The sequence below is a fragment of the Pleurodeles waltl genome, chromosome 7, assembly GCF_031143425.1.
Source record: "Pleurodeles waltl isolate 20211129_DDA chromosome 7, aPleWal1.hap1.20221129, whole genome shotgun sequence".
Taxonomy (NCBI): Eukaryota; Metazoa; Chordata; class Amphibia; order Caudata; family Salamandridae; genus Pleurodeles; species Pleurodeles waltl.
In genome coordinates, this window is record NC_090446.1 from 377,045,524 (window position 1) to 377,071,442 (window position 25,919).

Genomic DNA, 25,919 nt, shown 5'->3' on the forward strand with positions numbered 1-25,919 from the left:
TGTCAGGAGAGAAGGATGCATAAATCGGTTTTGCTTGGGATGGTCTGGTTGTGTTGTTTGTACATACTTAGGTACCTGATTACGAGTTTGGTGGTCCATGCACCACCATGGTGGCGGCGGCGGTCTGACCACCATCGGCTTGGCGGTTGGACCACTGTATTATGATGTTGGCTGGCATATAGAGCAAAGACTTCTGCGGTCCAGATATCCAGGTTTTCTCAGGACTGATTACGATGTTGAACACCACCGATGTGACCGTGGCGGTCCAAACACTATGTCCAAGCTGGCGAAGACGGAGAGCATAAAGGGAACAACTCACCTGCAGGCATGTAACACATCCTGTGCTGCCATGGAGATCATCACATTGGTCCTGCTGCTGCTCATCAAAAGTGCCCAAAATTCACACCACCATGGACACAACCAAAGGTAAGTACATACACCTACCTGTGCCATTAAGCTCAACAACAGATCATCGCACCGTTATCCACATGATATGGGGCCCGCGCTATGGGCACCAAGCACACGTTTCATTGTGTTCACAATCAGAGTCATTCACAAAGAAGGACACATTCACATTCACAAAACACCCTCTTTGGGTAGGTCACTGACCTTGCACTGTAACACTCCACAAAAAAATATTTTGTGTCACACAACAGCAGCAACTCACCAACATCACATCTACCAAAACAACTGACAGCCTCATATTGCACACATGCCATGGACTGTCATCAGATTGAACAGACACATGTATGGATGTATCATAGAACACAAACACCCCTCCCATGAAACAGCCCTGAAGTGGACCCATACATCACCCACAATCCAACACAATGGAAGGACAATGGGATGCACAATAGTTTGAGAGACAAACATCCAAAGCTCACTATGCAAACAATACCTGCACAATAGGGATGGGGGCATCATGAGCACTCATGGAAGGATGCTGCCCTGGGACACTTTTCACTTTGCACATGCCCCATAAACAACATTTCTACAGGAACTGGCCATTCAGGTATCTCAGGGACAAAAAATAGTAGAGCCAGATGACTTGCCTCTCTGCATTATGTGTAAGTGTAAGTCAGGAAAGCACATACAACAGCAACAGCATGGGCCATACATCTAGATGAAGTAGCTGCAAGGTACATACAGCAAAACAGGCACATGCACAGTCAAATGCAAAGGAAGCTAGCACAATTGAACACCCTCCATGTGTGACCAAACAAAATTCAAGCTTCCACACATGAGACGAATGTACAACCCATATCAGGGGGACAAGTCTAACACCATACATGCTGACTTTGGGCAACACAAGATAAAATACTTACCAAAACAAACATAGCGCAATGCAATGTCACCCCAATTGCATTAACACCCACATATCTATACAGTCAACATCTACCTTTGTCTTGGGTGACACCAGCACAGCCCACAAATTCAGATATTGCAAATAACAGCAAATGGATCAGCAATCAGGGTGAAACACACACAACTTTAGGCATACAACACAAGTTACTCAGGTATAACAGATAGGTAGAAAAAGAATTGCAGGACAAATGTGTACCCAAAAAACAATAATGTGGGTTTTATTATCTCCAAATTATTCAGAGCAAAGGCCATTGGCCAGCCCAATTAGATGTCCATGCACATCACTGTGTCCACTTGACTCCAATCACTGCCAGGTAACCTCCACAGGAAGGGGCCTCAAGTGAGCAAGCAGATACCACAGGGATAATCCTTGAGTGGGGTGGAGTCGAATTTTGGATGGGTGAGTTTGGGAGGGGGTCTTTTTCTTTGGAGGGATGGGCTTCTTCTAGAGGCAAATAGTATGAGTACTTGCAGGGGCAGGTGTTACAGGAAGGACTTGGATGTGGAAGGGATGAGTTAGGATGTAGGTGGGGACCTCTTAGGTTTGGGAGGGGGGATGGAGGGAACAGGGGAAAGTGGAAGCAAAAAAACAAAACTCTTCTTGGAAAAACGGGGAGGGTCTATAGAAGGGGTTGGGAATTTGGAAGTTGAGGGAATGGCTGTCTTGTGCGTGGGTGTAGATGCCTTGGGAGTGTGGATGTGTGAGGTGTGATTCTGTTTGGGTGGTATCAGTTGTCTGAGTGTGGGCATTTGCATGTCTTGGGGGCGCTGGGAGGCGGAGGTGATGGGTGATTGAGTGGTGGATGTGTTCGTGTCCTTTGGGATGGTGTCTGTGGGTATGTAAATGTTTGTGTGTCTGTTAGGGTAGTGTCTGCAGGTACAATGGATTTGGTGGATGTTTGTGTGTCTGTTGGGACGGTGTCTGCTGCTATGCTGAATGTTAGGATGTGTGTTGTGCTGGTGTCTGGGTGTATGGTGAGTGTTGTGGATGTGTCACTGGTTGTTGTGATGGTGTCTGTGGGGATGCTGGATATGGTGTGGGTCAGTGGGGGTGTCTGGTGAAGTGGTGGCTGATGTGGTGTTTGTGGATGTATGTTGAGTGCCTGCAAGCCGTTGTGTCTTGTGATGTTAATGTTTATGTGTACTGCTTGTGTGTGTTGAAGTGGGTGCATGCGGATAGGTCTCTGTGCTTAGGACAGGTAGGGGAATAGGGGATTTGTATTGGAAAGAGCAAGGTGGAGTGGTAGAGGAATGTGGGGGGGGGTGACTGGCTGCTGTCAATGAGGAGGCCAGAGCCTGAAAATATTTCTGTAGTCCAGACATGGTACTATGAATGCCTTACAGGAAAGCATTGGTCTGCTCAAGTTAGCTGATGACATTCACAATGGCAGTCTGCCCCACAAAGATACTCCTCAGGAGGTCGAATGTCTTCTCACTCAGGGCAACAGGGATAACAGGGGCTGGGACAGAGGTGCCTGAGACAAGGAGATGTCCAGCCTTTTGGGTGAGGGGCACAGCCAACTGGGTGGTGAGTAGCAGGGAGGGTGGTGATAGAACTGAGGGCGGTGGTCAAAGATGGTACTGGAGTAGATCCTGATGGATACGCCACCACTAGGGAGTGGCCACTGGAAGTAGAATCCGATAATGACGATGTTGATCAAGTCTCCTCCATGGCACTCCCCTCACCCTCCGGGCCACTGGGTTCCTCCGTGTCGGTGATGTCATGACTGAAGGTGGTCAAAAGTGGTCAAAGATGGTACTGGAGTAGATCCTGATGGATACGCCACCACTAGGGAGTGGCCACTGGAAGTAGAATCCGATAATGACGATGTTGATCAAGTCTCCTCTATGGCACTCCCCTCACCCTCCGGGCCACTGGGTTCCTCTGTGTCGGTGATGTCATGACTGAAGGTACCGCAGCCAGATGCTTCCCACCTTGGTTGTGTACTGTCCCCCTCGCATGAATGGGCTGATGCTGCAAATACAAAGAGGAAAAGGGTCACCACATGTTCCTGATCACTCTTGAACAACAGCTGGGATTAGCAAACATTACCATGACGTCAAGTAAGCCCCAGCAACAAACTACATCAAAGTGCTTCATACACATACCTACCATATGATTGCATGCCATCTGAACTGTCAACAGTTTCCCACAGGAAAATCAGGATCTCAGACAAATGCAATTGCATGACTGAAGTTGTGCAATCACAGTAATCATTGACAAAGTAGGAGACCACATCACTTTTTGCCTCATGGTGCATACCTCAGTTACCTGTTGTCATACAATAGTATGCCAATGCCACTTCATTCCCACAAATCCCACACAAGGTCATGCAGACATCTATTTGTCACATATACAATAACAGAACAATAAGTATGCTCATAAAACCTGCCATGTTGCTGACAACAGCAGCCTGGAGAAGGTGCCATGTAAAACTGGAAACATATCAGCAATGCACATTTCACCATGTGAAATTTGTCCTAATGGAGTCATGGAGGTAATACTAATGTTGCTCAGATATGCTACACATTTGGCATGGAAAAGTACACTGTAGACAAAATGTACAAATTGTCAGGCGGACATTTCCCTAAAATCCACAACTCAATGAATCACCAGGGAAATCACCACTAATCTCTGGCACACTTTACAATGACATACTCTGATTGCATCAGTAGACGCTATTAGTCTTTTGCTTATTGGAGAGGCCCAGACCTTTGGAAGTACTTGTAGAAGGCCCTCAACATGTTGCCCACCAGGAAGCTAAATCACTGTCTATGTTTTAGTACTGCAAACCCAGATGTCTGTGGATGAATAGCTGTACCCAACCACATATGAATCCAACCTAAGAGCAAGCCACTCCATGATGTTTGCCAAAAGTCAGGTAACACACCTTCCCCATTACACATGTGTAGTTAAATTTTCCACATGATGCCACATCAATGGCACGGAAATGTGCATTGTGTGTAAAAATTCTAGTCCTACCCATCATGTTTCTCATTGCTACTGCAGTTGTACATGCCAAATGACATGATTTGACGGGTGAGGGTATGTGTCAGACAGCAACTGTAGCTGACCCAAAGAACAATGTATGCTCTATCACATGTATGATGACTACCTTCACATTACAGACAGTAGTAAGGCACCAACACTTGTCACACACTGAAGACAAGTGGCCTCTGGAGGGCTACAACATCCTATGGAAGGACCGGCTCTCCCATCCAGGTGGAGGACTGGCCATCGTTCAGAAGTCCTTACTCAGCATCACGGTCGTCACAGAGGAACACTGCACCAAAATGGAACACCTACACTTTCTGATCCACGCCACTCACAACTCCTCCCTCCACGGCACCCTGGTCTGCAGACCTCCTGGGTCCCTCCCAGCTTTTTTTGAGGCCACTGTAGACATTGCCACCCCCTACTCCCTGGCCTCCACCGACTACCTCCTCCTGGGTAACTTGAATTTCCACCTTAAGGACTGCAACAACCAAAACACCACTTCTCTACTCGACAATCTTGCCACCCTCGGCCTCCGACAACTGGTCACCATGCCCACGCATGCCAGGACACACACTAGATCCCATTTTCACCTCAAGCAACTGGATTACCATCAAGAATATCTCCACCCCAGACTGGACCGACCATCACTGCCTACACTTCGCCATCACAGCACCCAGCAGTAGCCTCCGCGTCCCCAGGACCCCCCACAGGAAATGGAATGAAATCACTGATGAGTAACTCACCACGACCCTTGCCAAATTACCCCCCACAGGCAAGCCAATACTGCAGCAAGCAACCTAAAATCCTGGATCACCGAATGCGCCAACTCCTTAGCCCCTCTCTGATCAACTTTGGTCAAGCGCATCCCAAAAAAAGACATCTGGTTCGCCACCGAACTCCAAGAATTTAAACGCACCTGGAGGGGCCTAGAGAAGAAATGGAAAAACAGCAAAAACAGCAAAGACCTCACCTCTTTCAGAGCCGCCACTGCCACCCATCACCAACGAAAAGAAAAGTTGCACTCCGTGAACGTATCAACACCTCCCCGCACAACACGAGAGAACTCTTCACGGTAATCAACAAATTCACCAAACCTCCCTCAAAAGCCACAAACATCCCCTGTCGCAAGACCTCTGTGACAAATTGGCCACCTTCTTCCACTGCAAGATCAAGGACATCTATAACAGCTTTTTCTCGCAGAACCCACCCACTGTCAGAACCTACGACTGACCCAGCCCCCCAGAACCCACCAAACCCTTCACAGCTTGTCCACTCACACCACAGAAGAGACAGAAATCATCATGAACAGAATTCACTCCGGAGCTCCCACAGACCACATCTACAACAGAGACAGTGCATCCATCACCCCCGAACTCTGCTCAACACTGAACTGCTCTATCAAAACTGCCACCTTCCAAGAAGATTGGAAACACACCAAAGTCCACCCCCTCCTGAAGAAACCCACAGCCGACCATCAGAAGTCAAGAATTTCTAGCACATCTTGCTGCTACCCTACCCAGACAAAGTCCTGGAAAAAGCCATAAACTCACAGCTATGACAATTCCTCAAGGACAACAACTCTCTGGATACCTCTCAGTCTGGCTTCTGCAGCAACAACAGCAATGAGACAGCTCTTCTTGCAGCCACCAATGACATCTGCACAATCCTCAACCATGACCACACCACAGCACTCATACTCCTCTTCCTCTCAGCAGCTTTCGACACGGTTGCCCACAGCACATTATGCACTAGACTCCATGACGCAGAAATCTGCAAAAAATCCTTGCAATGGGTTAACTCCTGACCACAGTATTGTTGGCAGTCAGAAAATACATTCACATTTCGAGGGGCAATTGTGTAGCAGATAGTTGGGTTTTGCCTAAATCTATGGTGTGGACACATGAGTTGACAACCATGAGGGTCACATGTGACCCTTGTGACCTTTACAGCTGGAAAGTGTACTGGGTGTCATGTCTATGCAGTCAGAAATGCTTTATTACATGACATTGTTGGCATGCCTCATGTATGCTGCTGTGGACACATTGACTAATGTTACACATTATGTTTTATCACACATAGGTACTCTGGGAGAGGGAGGATGCGACAACCTCCTGTCTACTGTCCACTGCCAGACCTTCAGCGCTCAGAGGAACACCAGTCTTCCAGTTATACTACCTGGATAGGCCAACAATAGTGGACTAATGCCATCAGTAGAGCCAGCTCTGATGCCAGATAACAGTAATCCAACCTGCATACCACCCATTTTACAGGTCATGTCACTATTGCACTTCATGGTCACAGGGTCCTTCCAACATACAGTGTGGCAGTATCTGCTGGTATGTCTCAAGCTATGTTCAATTTGGTGTTGACGGATTTCCTCTCAGCAATGTTGAAACACATTGACGGCTATATCAGGTTCCTCTGGCGTGAGGATTTAGCCAATGTGAAGGCTGATTTTTATGGTTTTGCCCACCTCCCACATGTGGTGGGGGGCAATGATGGCACAGGTATTGGCTTGGTGCCACCTCAGGCCACTGAACAAGTCTGTCATAATAGAACTTCCATTCCATCAATGTGCAAGTTGTCTTTTTGGCGGATCTCAAATGTGTGTGCCCATTATCCTTGATCAGCCCATGATTCCTTCATAATGCAGAACAGCACCATACCCCAGCTGATGTCATAACTGTACCCAGTGAGGGACTGGCTGGTTAGAAAGTCATGTCTGTCCTGATTGTGTGTGAGCAATGTCAGGTGCTACAATCATGAAGTGAGTGACTCATTGTTGCACGTATGTCCCATTCCTTAACAGGAGACTCAGCATATCCAAACTGTCTTTGGTAGTAGTCGCCGCTGAGTAAATCCACCACCCAAGGGGAAGTCAGCTTCATTGAGGCCCATGGAAGAACATGGCAGGCAGTGGAGTGGGCTTTTGGGCTCCTGGAGGCCAGATTTCGGTGTCTGGACAGGACTGGTGGAGCCCTCCTCTACTCACCCGGGAAAGTGTGTCAGATCACTGTGACATGCTGCATGATCCACAACATTGCCCTACGGATGAATATCCCATACATCACAAAGGACGTTGAGTCTGCAGTGCCACAAGGTGAGAATCCTGAATTGCCAACTGAGGATGACAGTGGTGAAGAGGAAGGGGCTGATATGAGAAGATCTGGTCCACAGCTATTTCTCATGAAAGGATGTTATGTGATGTCATGAGTGTGACTGTACAATGAACAGTAGTTGTGAGAATGTGTGGAGTTGAATGCTTTGGATAGAACTAAGGAGCTGAGAAGATAGCTTTTTACACATTGTCACCTTGATGATGTTGTTTTGTTTGTGTCAGTTTCCTTGCAATGTTCTTTGTTTTCCAGACTCTTGCTATGTGACTGCTGTCATATGTATGGTTTTAAGCCTATATTCTTTGTTTTGTTCATTGTACAGGTACCTTCACCATGACATCTTCATGTGGGCATTTCAGAGTTGTGACATTGGCAGGTATGTGATGCTGTTCTGACATAAAAAGTGGACATGGGTTGTTCCAGGTAATGTAGGTGACAAAGTTTGGGTGTATGAGAACTTTGCCAAGACAGCTTGCACAGTGTTTAGGTGGAAGGTCAGAAGTGCCCATTGGACTTGTTTTGTGTGCTGTGGTAGACCTGATGCATCATGTGTGTCATGATGTGGTCATAAAATATGTAGTCCTAGCTTACAACCAAGTCATTTTTCTTTCACATTGGCTAAACACTATTTTTGTATGACCTGTTTGCAGCTGCAGATGTGATTCATCATTGTAGGCCACTGTGCCACAACACTAACATATGTTTGTGTCATACCACCGGATGCATGGGCATTGGGTTATGATGAGCCCGTGATCAGGGACTGTTACACTGCCATCTGTCTGTATATTGGATTATGTGATGTTGAATTACTTTGGTGTGGTATGTGATACGGCCAAGCTGATGACATCAACCATATCAATGTTTGTCTATACAGTGTCTGACAAATCCCTTCCTTCCAGGGTCTGGGGGTCTGTGCTTGTCAATATGTTAATTCACTCAGTTTGAGTCATTCATTCATGATTTCCAATAGTTCAGACATATGGATAGCCTATGTGCTGTACATTGTAATAAACGTTTTATAATGACAAACAGGTGTTTGTATATGTTTGTGTGGAAGGGTTGTAATCTAGAGCTGGACACTGTGTACAAGCAACATATCCCATCTTAAACAAGTACCTTGGATCATCATTGTATGTATGGTTCACATGGTCTGACATATCTAAATGGCTAATTAAATATTCAAAGTGGTCAGTCATAGGGAATGAAATCATTGGAAAAGATGCCACACCAGTGGAAGTCCAAAGTCCAGAGTACTCCTCCCATTGGAAATGGTAGGCGGTTCACGATCAGCCCAGAGTGAATGTGTAACACACAAGGGAGGTCCTTAAAGAAGAGGGTTATTACTGGTAGTGGTAGGTGTCTTGCCACCCGCCCTCCTGGTTTCTTTGCTGGACGTCCCCGCTTATATTGGGGGGGATCTGCTGCTACAGAGGCAAGGGTGTTTGGGGCTTGTTGTTCCTTTGGCAGGGCCTCCCTTCCAGTGACTGCCACTGATATTGATGGACCTGCTGTTGATGAGCCAAAGGAAGGGGTAGCCTGGTGTTGAAAAGCCACGCTGAAGGTGGTGTGTATGTCTCTCAACATCCCTGTTAGGGAGACCATGTTGGTATTGTGGGCCTCCATCTGTTCCTGCATGTCCCTATGCATGTCCCTCTGTAGCTGCTTGATTTGCCAGAGTTCAGTCAAATCCTGGCCTGTAACAGCTTGGAACTCCTCAGCGGCCCCAGACATGGATGATGGTGTCCTGGCCGACAGCAGCCCCAGTGACCTCATGCTGTGGGCCCAAAGCATCCCTCCCATGCACCTTCCCCCCACAGGCCCACAGGGTGCCCTCACCAACTTGTTCCTGGACCCTCACTGTCTGAAGTGTTGAGCTGCAACTCAAGATTCTGGACTGGGGGGCATGAGATAGTGGACACTCTGATAGGGACACAGGGTCGGGGTGAATAGTTAGCTGGGATGTTGAAGTAACAGGGCTGGAAGGTGACGTTGTGGGTACAGTGAGACTCACTGTTGCTGTCTGACCAGAATGCCCAGATGGGCCAGAACCGTCCTCCACGTTCAAACTTTCAGAGGTGTCGTCATCACTGAGGACTTCATCCAGGGGGGTAGTGGCAGTTTGTTCCGTGGCTCTGTTTGCCAGTGGCAGATCCATCTGTTGCTGTAAAACGTACATTGTTACATCTACCTCCAACGGTTTAGTGTTACAGTAAGCAGAGACCTTGGACAAGTTAGGTTGTAGTTAATCAAATGAGGCAAGTAACCATGGTATTGGGTGATTTGACAGGACACGTGTGAAGCATGCCAACACAATTTCCTTCAAGCAGTTGCTGAGATGTGCAGATCCGTTACACTGCATGGCCTGAAAATGACATTTTGCTACCAGTGCAGCCGACACTGTGGAGAGTCAAGATATGGCTTTGCTATTTTGAGGCCTAGTTGATTGTGATGCAGGCAGACTCAGGACTGTGTTGTATATGTGACTCGAGTTATCATGTGCACAGTGGTGTGTCAAATTCAAATTCAAATCAATCTTTATTCGGATTTTACTCCATAAAAGTGAAACAATCTCTTTAAAATGGTAAAAATATGCAATAAGATACTTCAAGAAAAAATTGCTAATAAATAAATAAATAAATAAAAAAGCCATTGCTACTACAAATTGAGCGATTATTCATTCTCATACCGGAGGTTTTCTAAATACGACAGCTTTTTCCTTTGTTCTATGGCATTTAGGATACATTTTATCACTGCATCACATTTCTCATTGGCATCCAGTTTACATAAATAATTAAAAGCTTCTCTACAGTAAAATAATTTGTTAATAACAAATAAAGGTTTTAAAAATGTCTTCCTAATATCGTGATAAAATTTACAAGATATAATAAAGTGCATTGAGGATTGTGCAAACCGTCTCACACAGGGGCACTTCGGTAGGCTTTTACTCCAAATCCTCACCTTTGGGAAAGCTACCAAAAAGTGCAACATTCTAAAGCGCATTCGGGTCAGATAAAATCTATCCTGAATGTTTGCTACTATCAGCAAATAATTTGGCATTACCTTGTTATTTTCAGTCATATAAAGTGCTACTGTTGATTTCCTACATTCTCAATTTTCTCTATCACTAACCCTCCATGCCATTAGTTGATTTTTCAATTCTTTCTTGCTAAATTGGAGGATAATACCTGGATTGTCCAAATTTGGAGCTTGATTTATACCTTTCAACAAATATTTTAAATGCATGAACCATGGAATTCTATCCCAATATTCTAATGTAAAGCAATCTTTAATAATCTTTTGGGTAAAATCCGTCCCTTCTTTAGACCAAATGCCATGCCAAGCCAACAGAGCATTTGTGTATATTAGATCTTCCACATAAGGGCAACCCAACTCCTTGTATACCATAAATGTGGAGGTGGTATTTGGCACTGCAAGTAGTCTGCAAATAAATGTATTCTCTAGCACTTGTAATGAATGGATCTCGGGCATCAAACCCCAAAGGGCAGAACCATACGTAATGCTGTTAATTGATTTGTTTTTGTAAATTTGCAGCATTTCCCTAAGGGGTTTATGGCCATTTTTTTTTTTAAATCTAAAAACAGCCTCAGTTGTCCTAACATACTTCATCTTGATAATTTCTAGATGTTGTTTCCAATGGCCCATTTTAGAAAACTGTATGCCCAGGTATGTAAATCCATTCACCTCTTCACATTTATGGCCCTTAATAAAAAAAGCTTTCTTCCTGACCTTTCCCTGTCCACAAGTCATTACAACAGTTTTGCTCATATTCAACAACATATCTCTTTCCTCCATAAATTCCACAAAGCCCTCGATTAACCGCTGCAACCCATTTGCAGTTCGTGACAGCAGTACTGCATCATCTACGTATAAAAGGACTGGGTTAGAACATTCTCCTATTTTAGGGGTATTAATTTCCATATTTTTTAAATGGGCATCTACTCCATTTATGGAAAGGGAGAATAGAAGAGGCGCCAAAACACAGCCTTGACGTATTTCTCTCCCTATCCTAAAACCTGGGGTACACTCGCCATTTCTTCCATATCTCACCTGCGCTGTTGGATGATTATATAATTGCGCAAAGAAACTTATTATATCTAAGGGCGCGCCCATATCTATTAAAACTTTCCACAGCTTAGCATGATTCACCAAATCAAAAGCACTGCTAAGATCTGCAAAACAAAGGAACATATGACCCTTCCTTGCTATTGTATATTTGCTTATTATTAAATTAAGGTTTATACATTGTTCCAGAGTACCAACCCCAGGCCTAAATCCCAATTGAGCCTCTGTGAGTATATGGTTTTTGGTTGCCCATAATTCTAGTCTTTCTAGGAGTATTCTTCCCAGCAATTTAACAGAGGTATCTAAAAGTGAGATTGGCCGATAGCATTTGGTGTCACCTCTATCTCCCTTTTTGAAAATAGGAACAATTATGCTTTCAGTCCATGATGTTAAAATATATCCCTTTGTCACACTCAAAAAAACTTGGGTCAAAATAGGGCACCATAGATCGATGTGTGTCAAATAGGCATCTACTGGCACCCCGTCAGGGCCTGGTGCCTTCCCTTTCAAGCATCTTCCCATAGAAGATTTCACTTCCCCTATACTAACTGGTTTCAAAAAGGGTGGCTTAATCTCAATTATCCCAATATTCGATGTGTGAGTAGTCAGATTATCTGGGTTAAAAATTTAGCCAAAATGAGAAAGCCATTCTGATGACGGAACGTGTACTGTTATTTTGGGTGCATCATTATTTTTTAGGAATGGTTGGTTAATTGTTTTCCAGAATAGAGTACTGTCTCTTAGTGTTGTTGCTTGCTCAAGATTAGCCCATGCCCTAGCTCTCAATTGTGCCTTCCTGGTCTTTAGTGCATGTTTGTAGTTAGAGCGTTTAATAATTACCTCTTCCCTGTTTCTTGGCTGAGCCTGCAGGGCTTGTTTTAATTCCTGGCTTGCTAATGAACAATTATGATCAAACCACACCACATTTTCACTCTTTTTGTTCCCCGATGTTCTGACTAGGCTTGCTGCATTGGCATTTCTAAGCTGGTTAAAGGATCCTAAGATCTCATATGGGCTTTGATTATATTTTGTACATGTAAGAATTTCTTGACAATGTCGTGTCACAACTTTTTTCATCACATCTATTTCATTTACCCCTGGCCATTTAATTACAATACCATTTTCCCTTCTTATTCCTATATTCATTGCCAATTGTTCACCTATATTAAAGGGTTTAGCCAATCTCATAGTTAATAGCAAGGGGTGATGATCACTATAGATGGTTGGCTCAGTCTTCAGGGATTCGACCATATCCATATTACTCTTAGACATTAATATGTGGTCAATTAATGAGAAATTTCCTCTTCCTATAAACAATGGAAGCTCCATTCCTTTAAGTCCGTCTTGTTCCATCAATTCTAAATCATATCTAAATAATATTTCATTCAGTGCAATTCCGTAATTATTATGCACAAAATGTGATTGTGCGCTCCCCCCATCGTCGAGAAATCCACATGTCTTTTCTATAGTATTCTGGCATGTCCCGATATTCAAATCTGTAACCCATATAATTATATAGCTTGAAGTTATATCATTTACAAAAGTCTGTAAATGTTCCTGAAGAGTCGATGCCACTACTCTATTAGTGCCATCAAATTTATTATTGTAATAGTTTATTAAAACAATTCCTAAAATTACATCTATCCGAAAATATAAAAACTGATAGTAAGGGGAATCAAGGGAGGATTTCACCAATATATACGGTACCAGTGTTGAAATCAGTATTGCTAATCCTCCCTTTGCCCTACCACTAGGTGAGGCAGAAGCTTGGGTGGAGAATATAGCATATCCTTCAATAAAAAAGGATCCCGTATGCCATGTCTCTTGTAGGCAGATTATATGTGATAAGCTTATTATGGTCTGCCATTCCTTCTCAACCATTTTAGTTTTTACTCCAGCTATATTCCACGACATGAGTATAATTAAGTCTCCTGCTAGGGACCTCCCATCTGACTCAACGTCACCATTACAGCTTAAAGATTTTAAATTGGGCACTACAGTAATAGATTGTATTTTGTCAGGTAGCAAAATCTCTTTTTTACTCATGTCCTCCTGCTGTCAGTCCAAATCCTCCATGTTACTCAGGGGAGCGAATCAATTGGAACACTCTGGTTTGTTATACCTGTCCAAGTTACTGGGTGTATTCCCTGTGGCCCCCGTGTCTCTTGTGCCTGAGGTATTCATCATTCTATAAAAATATCCTAGAGGAACAACCATAATCTCCCTTCTCAGATTTTTAAAAGTTCAATGTCTTATATCCAAGTCCACTATCAATCAATCAATAGTTTATTCGGTCCAAATTTAGACCATTTGAGAAATTAAAAAATAATCATACATGCAGAAAGATATAAACCATAAACCATTGCGTAAAAAAAGAGACATTAGCAATTGGTACCCTGCTTATATGGAAAGAGGTTCATAAAACCACATAAAAAAGTTTCATAAATAATTAAGACAAGACTTTAAAAATAGTGTCTAAATCTTACCCTATACAAGACGCTAAATGCTAAGATAATGCGAATCAATTGTTAAAAACATGTAAACTATTCTAAAACAGATTTGTGCATAAAATAAGACATAAGAACTACATACAATGGCTCCTATTTGCAAAAGTTAGGAATCAATCAGTGGAAAAGGGAGCCCTAAGTTGGTCAGTTCTCTTAAATAGGTTGCTCAAATAAATTGCATCTTGCCATTTATAAAATTATATATGCTAGGGAACTATGAATCACTTCAATTGGAGTAACCCACTAGACAACATGCTCGGAGATACAGTCTTATACCCTCAATAGATCGCACTAATAATTATGTTTAAAATCCCAGACCATTATGGCAGGGTGCTAATTCGCTAACTTCTAGATCGTTCTTCAACCAGTGGATTAAGATCTGTAATGATCCTACTGCGGATTTTCCATGCTGCTGCCAAATATTTAGAAACAGAGCTCACTATCAGCATGGAAGTGTCATATTTACATATTCTATATGCACTATTTCGATTATATGTTAACAGTGTTTTTTGCACAGAGGTATAATCCACTTCCCTCGAGGGCATTTGTACAAAGGACAGAAAGATAGGACATGCTCAGAAGTTTCCTTGCATAGCTGGCAGTTTATACATTTGTCAGTTAAAGGACCATTCGTCGACCAGCGAGCCGTGAAGCTGTTGACTGCCAATGTTCCATATCTGAACTGAAGTAGTAAAGAGCGGGCACGTGCTGGTATAGGGAGATCCAGGAAGCTTTCAGGCAAAGGTTCGTGCTTGACCAGCAGAAACTCTGCTGTCAGCCGACCTAACCCATTTGAGCCGAGAGATTCCTCATGGATTTTTTCCCAATATCGGTCTTTGGTCAGGAGTCTGGCGTTACCAGGAATCATCTCGGGATTCTCCCAATAGTGGGATAAATCCAATTTGACCCAAGCCGCTTTCATCTCCCTTAACCAACGTACTTTTTCCCATCCATAGCAAGGTGGCAGTAGTTCTTTGACTGCTGTCCTGAAGGGTTCGAGTTCTTCCGTTTTCCATAATCTAACCCAGTACAGAAGTGGTCTTAAGTATGCTGTATCTTTAATACTATTTAAACCCAGGTCCAGTCTTAGGGGGAGCATCGGCGTGCCCTTCCCTAGTCTGGATATGTGTCTAAGAAAATTATTTGCTTTGCTTTGAAGAGTATCCAGTTGTCTGTGAGATCCCCAAAGTTCAGCTCCATATAGGGCAGCGGCACGGATTTGGGTTTTGTAAATTTCAGAGATAAGAGTCAGAGGGGGGCTTATTGCAGTGCTAGACTTACGTCCTATCACTCTACATCTTTGGCTGATGGTTAGTGCCCTTTTCCTTATAGCTGCATCCCAGCTGCCCTTACCAGATAGTCTAATGCCCAGGTAATCGTATTCCATTAGCCTCTCCATGTGAATTGAATCCATCTTTATATTTGCTCTGAGCTTCTTGTTCGGGGCACTGTATATCATGAGTTTGGTTTTCTTAACATTTATATCTAACCCGTAATCTCTGCAAAATACACAGAACTGGTTAACCAGATTCTGGATTCCCATGGATGATTTAGACAGGAGGATAGTGTCATCTGCATAGAGTAGACATGGAACTTTGGTCCCGGCCAACTTTGGGGAATCATTAATGCAATTTGCTAAATACTTAATACAATTATTTATGTATAGAAGAAAAAGGGTAGGGGCCAAAACATACCCCTGTCTAACTCCCCTCTCAATAGCCACTGCTTCTGTTAGGTCACCATCCTTACCGCTCCTGATTTCTGCGTAAGTATTCTCGTGTAGTCGGGCGATATGTTTCAAGAGACCGTGTGGGATACCCATATTGGCTAATGTCAGCCATAGCTGGTTTCTGGGGACCAGATCAAACGCGGCTCTAAGATCAATAAAAACTACAAAGAGGTTGCCCCCTCCTACTTCCACAGTCTTCCACTTGATTGTTAAGAATCTTAGCACCTGATCTATGGTACTAACTGCTGGCCTAAACCCTGCTTGCAGATCGGAAATGGCATTGGTTTCCAAAATCCAGTCTTCTAGACGGGACAAAATCTGCTTTGCAAATTTTTTTTTGAAGTTGTCGAGTAAGGAGATTTGGCGGTAATTGGCAGGGTTAGAGGGTTTACCTTTCTTAAAGATGGGGACTATCTCTGCTCCCATCCAGGAACTCGGGACAGGTGCTCCTGCAGTTACCGCATTGGTTATGAGGTTCAGATATGGGGCCCATATCTCTGGGCTTGTCTTGTATAAATCGCCTGGTATTTTATCAAGGCCAGGGGCCTTTCCCCATTTCAGTGAAGCAATTGCAGCCTTGGTTTCTGCCAGGGTAAATTCAATTTTAGGGGTCTCAGTAATCATGATATGGCTCGGTTCCCTGGTAGTAACACCAGTGATCCCAGAATATAATCGGGAAAAGTGATCTGTCCACTCTACAGGGAGTATTGAGGCACCAGGCGAACGATTAGGTTCTTCACTGGCATCAGCCACCAGTTTCCAAAATTTCGAGGTGTCATTTATTTTAGCAGACTCCAGGAGGGAAATCCATCTAGATTCATCCCATCTCCTACGGGCTCTACTTTGTTCCTGCTTATAATCTTTCCTGGCTTCCCTTATATGATCTGACTGGCCTCCTCTTAAAGCTCTCAATAGTTTGTGCTGTGCTTCCCTGCATGCGGCGTTGAAGCACCTTGCGTTGCACTTCTTTTTAACTTCTTTTGCAGACTCTTTAGTAAAAAGATATTTTAGAGAATTAAATAGTTGCGTGTGGGCTGCTATAAGACCACCACTATCTTCTAGAGGCTGGGATATACGATCCATGTGATCAGCCAACTGTCTGTACACAGATGCCAAGGTTACTGTGTCAGTACTCAGGGATTCCCATCTAACATTTTGTCTATTGTTGGTCAGTGCGAGCTGTTGTTCGTGGGTCTTGAGACAGGAGACTTCAAGTAGGGGTAATAAATTCCTAAGAAATAAAATCAATGGCTCATGGTCACTTTCCTCATGTTCTACAATGTTCATGTCAACCATATAGCCCCACAGCCGGATGTCAAGCAAAATATAATCTATCTGGCTCTTCTGTGTCCCGCGCCTAAATGTAGGGTGAAGATCAGGGTCCGAGCGGGAACGACCATTGCAGGCCCGCAGGCCATGTGCCAGTGTAATATCCACAACCTGATGTGTTAATCTGTTTATTTTTGGTCTTTTGCTTGATACCAGTTGAGGGATACCCCAGTAGGCGTCCTCATCTTTGTATAGTTCCTGGGCCAGCGAGTAGGGTTCAAAAGTGACATTAAAATCTCCTGCAATAAGAATAAAGTGGGAAGGTGATTTACAAGAGAGAAAGCTGTCCAAAATAGTCAATGTGTCGGACTCATATTTGCTACCCAGGCTCCTATTATAAATATTGATTATTAAAAGTGGATTGTCACTAAGGGATGGTATTGATAGACCCATCAAATCGGGGCAGCCCAAGTCAATTGTTTCAATCCGACATTTAAGGGAACAGCTAAGCCATATAAGCATCCCACCTGAGGGTCTCCCTGAATTCATCTTAGTTGCTGGGACCCAGTAACTTTTGTAACCAATTCTGTATTTAGGCTCCAGTGCCCACGTTTCTTGAAAAAGACATATTTTATGTTCGTCTATGAATTTGCCCCATTCAGGGTTGTTCATTTTATTCTCCAGCCCTCCGATATTCCAACTAAGAATGGTATCTAAGCCATCTATTTTGTCTTGGAGAGCTTCAGCCACAAAGTTCTCTCTTGCAAATGGAGTGCTGTGGGGAGATTTTATGCCCTTTTCAGTCATATCTATACCAGCCACATTTGGGTTTCCCACTACGGTATCGCCCAAGATATTTCTTGCCCCGTCTAAATTGGGGGGTGGCGTGAGCAGTTAGAGTATCTGGGATGGTGGCGTATATCCATGGTTACGGGGGTCTGTTAGATCCGGGGCTAAATTGGTCTCAATCACCTTACCCTCCTTGTTTGCTCCCCCAATACAATTTTCCAGACTCTGGTCACAGGAGGAAAGCCAGATACTAGTTCCCATCTTAGAAAGATCTGGCTGGGCAAGTACAGAAATTGACGTGGAGTCTCTGGTGTCTGCAATAGGGGTTTGTTCAGCCTCAGAATTACCTAGCCCTATTTCGTGTGTTTCAGTGTTTCCAACTATAGGGTACTTCTTATCCCAGCTTTTTGAACCTTGAGGCTGAAATGAACTATACACAGTGCTGGCTTTTAGGCAATCAATTTCAGAAAGCGAGAGCAAAAGGGAGCTGCATCTCAGCTGGGGGTCAGGCTGCATCTGCACACTAGTGGGACCTCTAGGTGGCATTATTGCCCCCTTGGTAGCTGGTACAACTTTGTGAGGGTAGAAAGCCTGGAGCCTACATAGAGAGATTACTCCCCCTAGAGGGTTAGATTGGCACACATTCAAGGAAAGCTGTTGGACAAGGGAAGGTGCATCGAAGTTAATAACAATACAGTCCCCTGTACCAGGGTTTTTGAGTGGACCCACCCAACCCACCCTCCTCACCATTAGTATTGAGGGTATCATATAAAAAGCAAATCTAGCATATCTATGTAGCCAGTGAATGACCTTATTTTTCAGTTCTGTAAATGATTCGGAAATGTTAGGTTTAAGCTTAGGAACATTCGTGATAACAAGCACATAAGGGCAAGTTTCCGGTGGTAGGTGTAGAGTTCTCATATTGGTTCCTAGATCCCTATGCATCCGGTCTGCTGGAGGGTGAGTCTGATCGTTGTGCAGTTTTGTGCCCATATTCATGGAAGAAGCAATTTCATCAGTCCGCCTTGGGAAGAGGGGATCACTCTTTGAACGCTTAGTTTTAGGGGCAATGGCCAGTCTAGCAGTTGGAGCCTTCATTGGTTGATGCAGAGAATCAGGGCAAAGTGGTTGAGAGTTGTAGACCGTGCTTAATGGTAGGGGGAGGCTATTAGCACTGTTGACTGGAGGGCATGGGGGGAAATGTTGTTGGGAGTGTTGTGAATCTAATGAGGAAGAAATGGTCAGCTGATTAAGTTTGATAAGACGGTCAAGTTTCTCCTCAATAACTGCTAGACGAGTTGTTATAGGGTATAACTTTTTTGAAAGCTCGTCTTTTATAAAATCTATTATAAAGGCTATGTCTGAGCTGCCATTGTTAGTAGCTTGGGCGGGTGTACAGTCCTTGGTCCGAGTAGGCACGGCATGATTGGGGGAGTTCAAAACACGGGCCCGTTTATTCTTTAGGTTTACCTCCCCTCGTTTCCTTTTGCCCTTTGAGCTGTGCTCTGGGGAGGGTGCAGGCCTATCTGGCAGAGGCTGTGTAGTTTCTGGGGGATATATAACATTATCCAGGGCCTCTGCAACAGACATTTGGGTGGTTTGGGTGGTTGGGGGTGGAGTTGCCAGGGCGGGCTGAAAAGCGTGTGGGTGAAGAGGGTGGAGAGGTTGTGGTGGAGTTTTCGGTGGGGCCTCCGTCGGTGGGGGGGCAGTCAGACGGCGCTCCACCAATTCAATTTCCTTTTCTAGTGCCCCTACCGCTTTTTGGAGGAAACCATCTAGAGTCTTATTGTTGCCGACCTTTTCCAAAAGCATCCCCCCCTTCCGTCTGCCCATCTTGCTTTAATAAGACACTTAAGTCCAGCCCCAAAGTTTGTTGATCTATTTCCGTGGGTGCTTTTCCTTTTCTATTCCCTCCCTGGTTTCGCTCTACTGAGTCTTTGTTGAGAAAAGCTGAAACACCAGGAGGGCCTAAAGTACTGCTCACCTATGTTGGAAAGGTATCCGGGTGGGTAAATATATGCGTCCGCTGGTCTCCAACCTCGGAAGTCAGGATGAAAATGGTGTGGCCCAGCCCGGCCTCCTCCGGTCGCTGACGGGCGCAGGACGGGCCCGCCCTTGGCCCGGGCTTGGCCCGGGCGCCGCCCGCGCGCGTCCCGCGAGGCGGGAGCGCTGTTGCAATGTTTAAAGGGCTCCTGCCCGAAACGAGGTTGCCGCCGCCTTCCCCCGCCTTCCAAGCGCGTCCCGCGAGGCGGGAGCGCTGTTGCAATGTTTAAAGGGCTTCTGCCCGAAATGAGGTTGCCGCCGCCTTCCCCCGCCTTCCAAGCGCGTCCCCTAGTAGTTGACCCACAAAGCGAGGATTACGAAAATTAACCACAATGCAATCTCCCTCTTCTTCCTCCAAATATCCCACCCAATCAACTCTCCTTACATATAAGATTTCACAAAATAGTATATTTGGTGTACATATATTTCCTGCCATCCAGTGTACTACTTTGTTATGTAAATCTGTCCAGGTCTCGATGATGTTTTGTCCCAATTTGGGAACATTTTTAAGAATGATTGTATATGGCGGAGCATCTGGCGGTAATTTTAATACCTCTTTCACAGGTCTATTTCTAATCGTGGACTGGCATCTATGATTTCTATCCAATTGCTCCATATGATTGATCATGGGTACCTTAGACAGGGGGATTTCATCCTGTATGGGGTGCCGGTATTCTATACTTCTTTTGTTAGGATCTGCTTTCCCTGTCATTGCACTATTCCTAATATCTACAGCCGCATGGCTCTCATTTGATATAGTGTCACTACCATGGGACGGAATTTTCACTTTAGTCACTGAATTATCACTTACTTCTATCTTAGTTATATGTTCTTTTATCTCCTTGAATTCTAGCAATACTTTTGACTCTATATGTTCTAGCTTGCCATGCAGTTTCTTGAAAAGAGTTTCCATACGTTTTTGTAAGTGACCATAGTTGTCTGATGATAGTGCTACTGCATGACCCCCGTGCATTTCAGTTATTATTTTGCTACTCTTAGGAAACTGTGAAGATGGTAACATAAACTTAGATTTAGTAGTCTGACTACTTCTTTTTTTCTTTGGTGGTGAAGGAATTTGGTCATCTGTACTGTTCGAAGAATCGATTTCTTCTGTTATGTCTGTAGGTAATAAAGGGCCTAAGGAAAATCTAGGATCCACCCCAGTACATTTTTCCTTTGGGGATTTTAGCTCAGAGATTAAACCTACAGCCACAGTGCTCACTTCAGTGATAGCCTCATGTAAGACACTTTTTTGTTGCCACTAACCGTACTTCAACATTAATAATTTCTTCATTAATTTTTCCCATTGCATCTGTAAGATAATTGGTAATCGTATTAGCACTTCTCTGTTTTTTTTTAATTAATACCGTTCCCCATTTAGTTTTGCTTTCTTTTCCCCATTATGTATATTATGCATATGGGGTTACTATGTTGGACACTCTTATCTAATCACAGCAAAATGTATGCAAATCACTAAACCGGATATCAACAGAATGTGCCCGGCCCAACCTCCTCCGGGCTCTGGCAGGCACGAGACGGGAGCGCAAAAGGGGTTAATAGAGGGCTTCCGCCCCTGTCCACAGAGCCGGTACCAGCTGCAAGCGCAAAGCGGGAGTGCAAAGAAAAGAGTTATGAGAGGGCTCCTGCCCCTGTCCACAGAGCCAGCACCAGCTGCAAGCGCAAAGCTGGAGTGCAAAGAAAAGAGTTATTATAGGGCTCCTGCCCCAGTCCACAGAGCCGGCACCAGCTGCAAGCGCAAAGTGAGAGTGCAAAGAAAGGAGTTATTAGATGGCTCCCGCCCCTGTCCACAGAGCCGGCACCAGCTGCAAGAGCAAAGCGGGAGTGCAGAGAAAAGAGTTATTAAAGGGCTCCTGCCCCTGTCCATAAAGCCGGCACCAGCTGCAGCTCAGAGTCTTTAAGCGTCTCCTCGTGGCCCTATAACACACTGGGTAATGAGGTCCATAGGAGAGTCAGCCTGGTAAAGAGCACGTCCCTACCATATGTAGGTGCCCAAAACCAGTGATTGCCCAAAAAAAAAGATGTCAGGGGGGTGGCCCAGCCTCTGTCAGGCGCTGACGGGCACAGGACGGGCCCGCGCACGTTCCCCGGGGCGGGAGCGCGAGTTTTGAATTTAAAGGGCTCCTGCCCTCGTCACTGCTGGCCGCCGCCTCCTCCCTCGATATGCACTCTCAATGTGCCTGCTGCTGCTATCAATCTGGTGATGCATCTTGAGGCCTTATGAATACTTGTTGTGCACACTGGGTAAGGTGTCCTTCCCCTCCTCAATAGTTTCATCTTGGCATAGCAAGTCAAGATGGAGCTATGTAGACAGACACATTCTGAGTTGAGTGTGATCTGTGCTTGATCACTCCCAGGTGAGTTAATTTCATTTGTGAGTTGACAAACACAGGTTTTTGGACAAGGGAACACTGTGCTGGTGTTTGAAGGTACAGAAACAGGGCCTGTTGGGATTGGCAGTCAGGTCACTCCCTCTACTACATACACTTGACACATGTTTTACCCCCAGATGAGTAAACTTCATTTGTGAGTTGACAAACAGGGGTATATGGGCAAGTGAATACTGGGTTGGTGCTTGAAGTTACAGAAACAGGGCCTGCTGGGATTTGCAGTCAGGTCACTCTCTCTACTACACACACTTCACAAATGTTCTTCACCCTCATATGTAAGCTTCATTTGTGAGTTGACAAAAGGGGGTATATGGGCAAGTGAACACTGGACTGTGGTTGGAGTTAGAGAAACAGAGTCTGTTGGGAGTTGCAGTCAGGTCACTCCCTCTACTATACATACTTGACAAATGTCCCCCCTCAGGTGAGTATGCTTCATTTGTGAGTTTACTTACAGATGTATTCGGGCAAGTGAACACTGGGCTGATGGTTGCAGTTAGAGAAACAGGGCCTACTGGGAGTTGCAGTCAGGTCACTCTCTGTACTCCTCAACACTTGACAACTGTTGTGTATTACATATCTGTTGACAGGCTGCATTTATATTTGAGCATGTATTTTCATTCTAGAACCTACCATGGAACCTGGAATGTGTTTTTGTTATTTTGAGATTCCCAGGCCCCATTTGAACATATGGCATGTGATGGGCCTTGGTAACTGATGTTGGGTCCAATGATACACATTGACAGTGTTTAAACTCAGATACTCTGAGTATTGAATGTTGTTGGGGTACATGAACAAGTCAGTGGCAAAGTGTGAGCTATGAGCATGCACGTCATTGAATTTTTGTGACAGTTTTTGTGTTGTAACTTACCAGACTCCACTCCTCCAAGTATTCCTGTCAAGCCCTTAGGATGCAGGATTGCCGAGACCTTCTCCTCCCAGGGAAAGAGTATTCATGGGGCACTGGGAGGGACACCGCCAGTCTTCTTGGTCTGCAGCTGCTGTAAGGTAAAGATCCCTGTGGTTGCTGGGGCTGAATTCTTTCTCAGGTATAGACAAAGATTTGTTCTTCCATATTTATCTTTTCTTCAGTGGGATTAATTTATTTTTATTTTGGAGGGTGCACCCAATGGAAGTAAACATGTTTTGGGTGGTGGAAACATTAACCGATCTCTTTTGTATGATTGCATATGATTCATGATTGAATATAATATAATCTGAAAACATATTTTTCCAATACTGGAAATGCAGCAACTAAACCTATGGGTTTGAGTTTTATGTTTTGCGTATTGCATATCAATATATCACAAATTATTTGCATTACCAGATTTTTCACCCAATGGACCACCTTTTGAACTATATTAAATATAAATAGAATTTTGTTCTGGCCTGTTTTTGGACTAAGAGCGTGTGTGTGACTCATGTGCAGCAGAGTATCTTACTAGCCTCCAGATCGTTTTTACAGAGGTATATACTGTACAAATATGTTCATAGCAATAATTGTTGCTACACTGTCCCTTCTCAAATCCAGTGTTTTTTTTTTAAAACACAGAACCCAAGTTTAAGCACTGTCCATGCACTAACAGTCCAGTTGTGAGTAACTTTTAATTTCCAGTCCAAGAACCTATTTTTGTAATGCTAATTTTACGAAAACTGATTTAGAACAAAGCAAGAAAAGGCATGTCCACTGCTGAAAGTTCTAGGTGCAGATTTAAATGGGCCTAGCACCTCCTTGTACCACATTAGTGTAAGTCTTTTTACGCTAATGTGGCCCAACGAGGCCAAAATTGGCATGCCAGATTTACAAAGTGGCTCAATGCATGCATTGTGCCACTTTGCAACCCCTTGCACCACATGATGCCTGTGCCAGGCATAATGTATGCAAGGGGGGGGTGTTACCCTATTAGGGGGGCTGAAAAAATGGCGCAAATAAACCTAAAAGATTTCTTTGCACAATTTTTTCAGAATTTTTAATGCCTGCTCAGAGCAGGCATTAAAAGGGGGCACACCATTGGTTACAATTTCCCCCTATGTAGTGTTGAGGGTTAGCACCAAATGTTTAGTGCTAACCCTGAATAGTAGTACATCAATAGCATAAAAAATGTTGATGGTATTGTCCCCTGCCCTGCGCCATGATGCGTCAAATTTTAAATATGGTGCACACATGGTGGCAGTAGGGGGGCGCTAACGGGTGTAAGAAAAGTGGCAGCAGCACCACTTTTCTTGAATCTGCCCCTAGTTTCAATGCTTGTTTGGCATAGTTCCATTGAGAGTTTTTTCTGTAACAGAGAGGAAACTTTACTATGGGAGTTAAAATGGCAAACACTGAATTTTACAATTGCTTTTAATGTTTCACCTGGGACAGATTTGCATGAAAGTGAAAATATCAGGAGTAAGCTACACTTGGTAAATGTCGGTCAAGTGTTGTACAAAGCATTAAAAATATAATTAAGCAAATCAAATATTTTGATACCCATCCGATCTGTGTGAAACCTGACATTCCTTCAGTGGATCTGCATGAAAACTGAGATTCGTGTAATGAGCTTAGTGTGATTATAGTCTGCCAAATTTCAAGCAAATTCATTAGAGTGAATCAAAGTTATTAGCACATGAAAGCATTTTTGCCTACCCCCGTTTAATTTGATATCTTGAAGGAATCTGCATGAAAGTAGTCATGCCCACAGAAGATTAAAGGCTTGCATTCAGAGGACAGGATGCTCTGTCACAAGCATGATGGATATCATGTCTGCCATATTGCAAGTGCCATAAGATGTAATGTACTTGGAATATGGCAGATGGAATTACTATCACATTTGTGATGGTGTATCCCATCCACTGAACTCTAAATCAGACCCTAAACATACAAAGGCATTGCTGCTGAGACTGCCAATATGACAGTGGTGAAGCAGCCGTCAAGGCGGGGGCCTTACCATCGCCGAATTACGATGTTTCCACCGGGCTGACTGGCGGAAATGTCAGCCCAGAGTAACCAGTCCCTTAGGTAGCCAAGGTCAATGACAGCGCACACAGCACCTTTGGAATGTGCACTCTCTGCAATTTTCGAGGGTGCTGGCAGGGGGGCACCTGCACTGCCCATAACATAGTTGTGGGCAGTGCAGCATGGTTCTAGGCAGTGCAGCGGCCCCCCTATGCACCCAGCACTGACTTTCCGCCAGCCTTTTCAAGGTGGGAACCCCTCCATGGAAAGGCTGGAGGAAAGTGAAGTTCAGAGCAACAAGGCAGAGCTGAACTTGGCAGCACCTTGGCTGTCCATGACTTTGAGTATCGCTAACCCATTGAGATCCATGGTCCTGGCAGTGGTGGCGGTCCGACTGCCAGGATCATAATCTGATGGCTGGACCGCCAGGAGTGCAGTGGCTCAACCGCCACTGCGAGTTTGGCGGTCAGTGGACTGCCAAACTTGTAATGAGGCCCTAAACCTTTGCCAAATTTCAAGTGGATTTGTCAACTGGTGCCTATATTATGTTAGCACTTTTTGACCACCAATGTTAGCTGTGCTCCTTTTTAGAAATCTTGGCAAATTCAAAAATACCAAGAGTAAGCAAAAAATGAAAGCATCTGTCAAATTTTATGCAAGTTCATCAAATAGTGCTA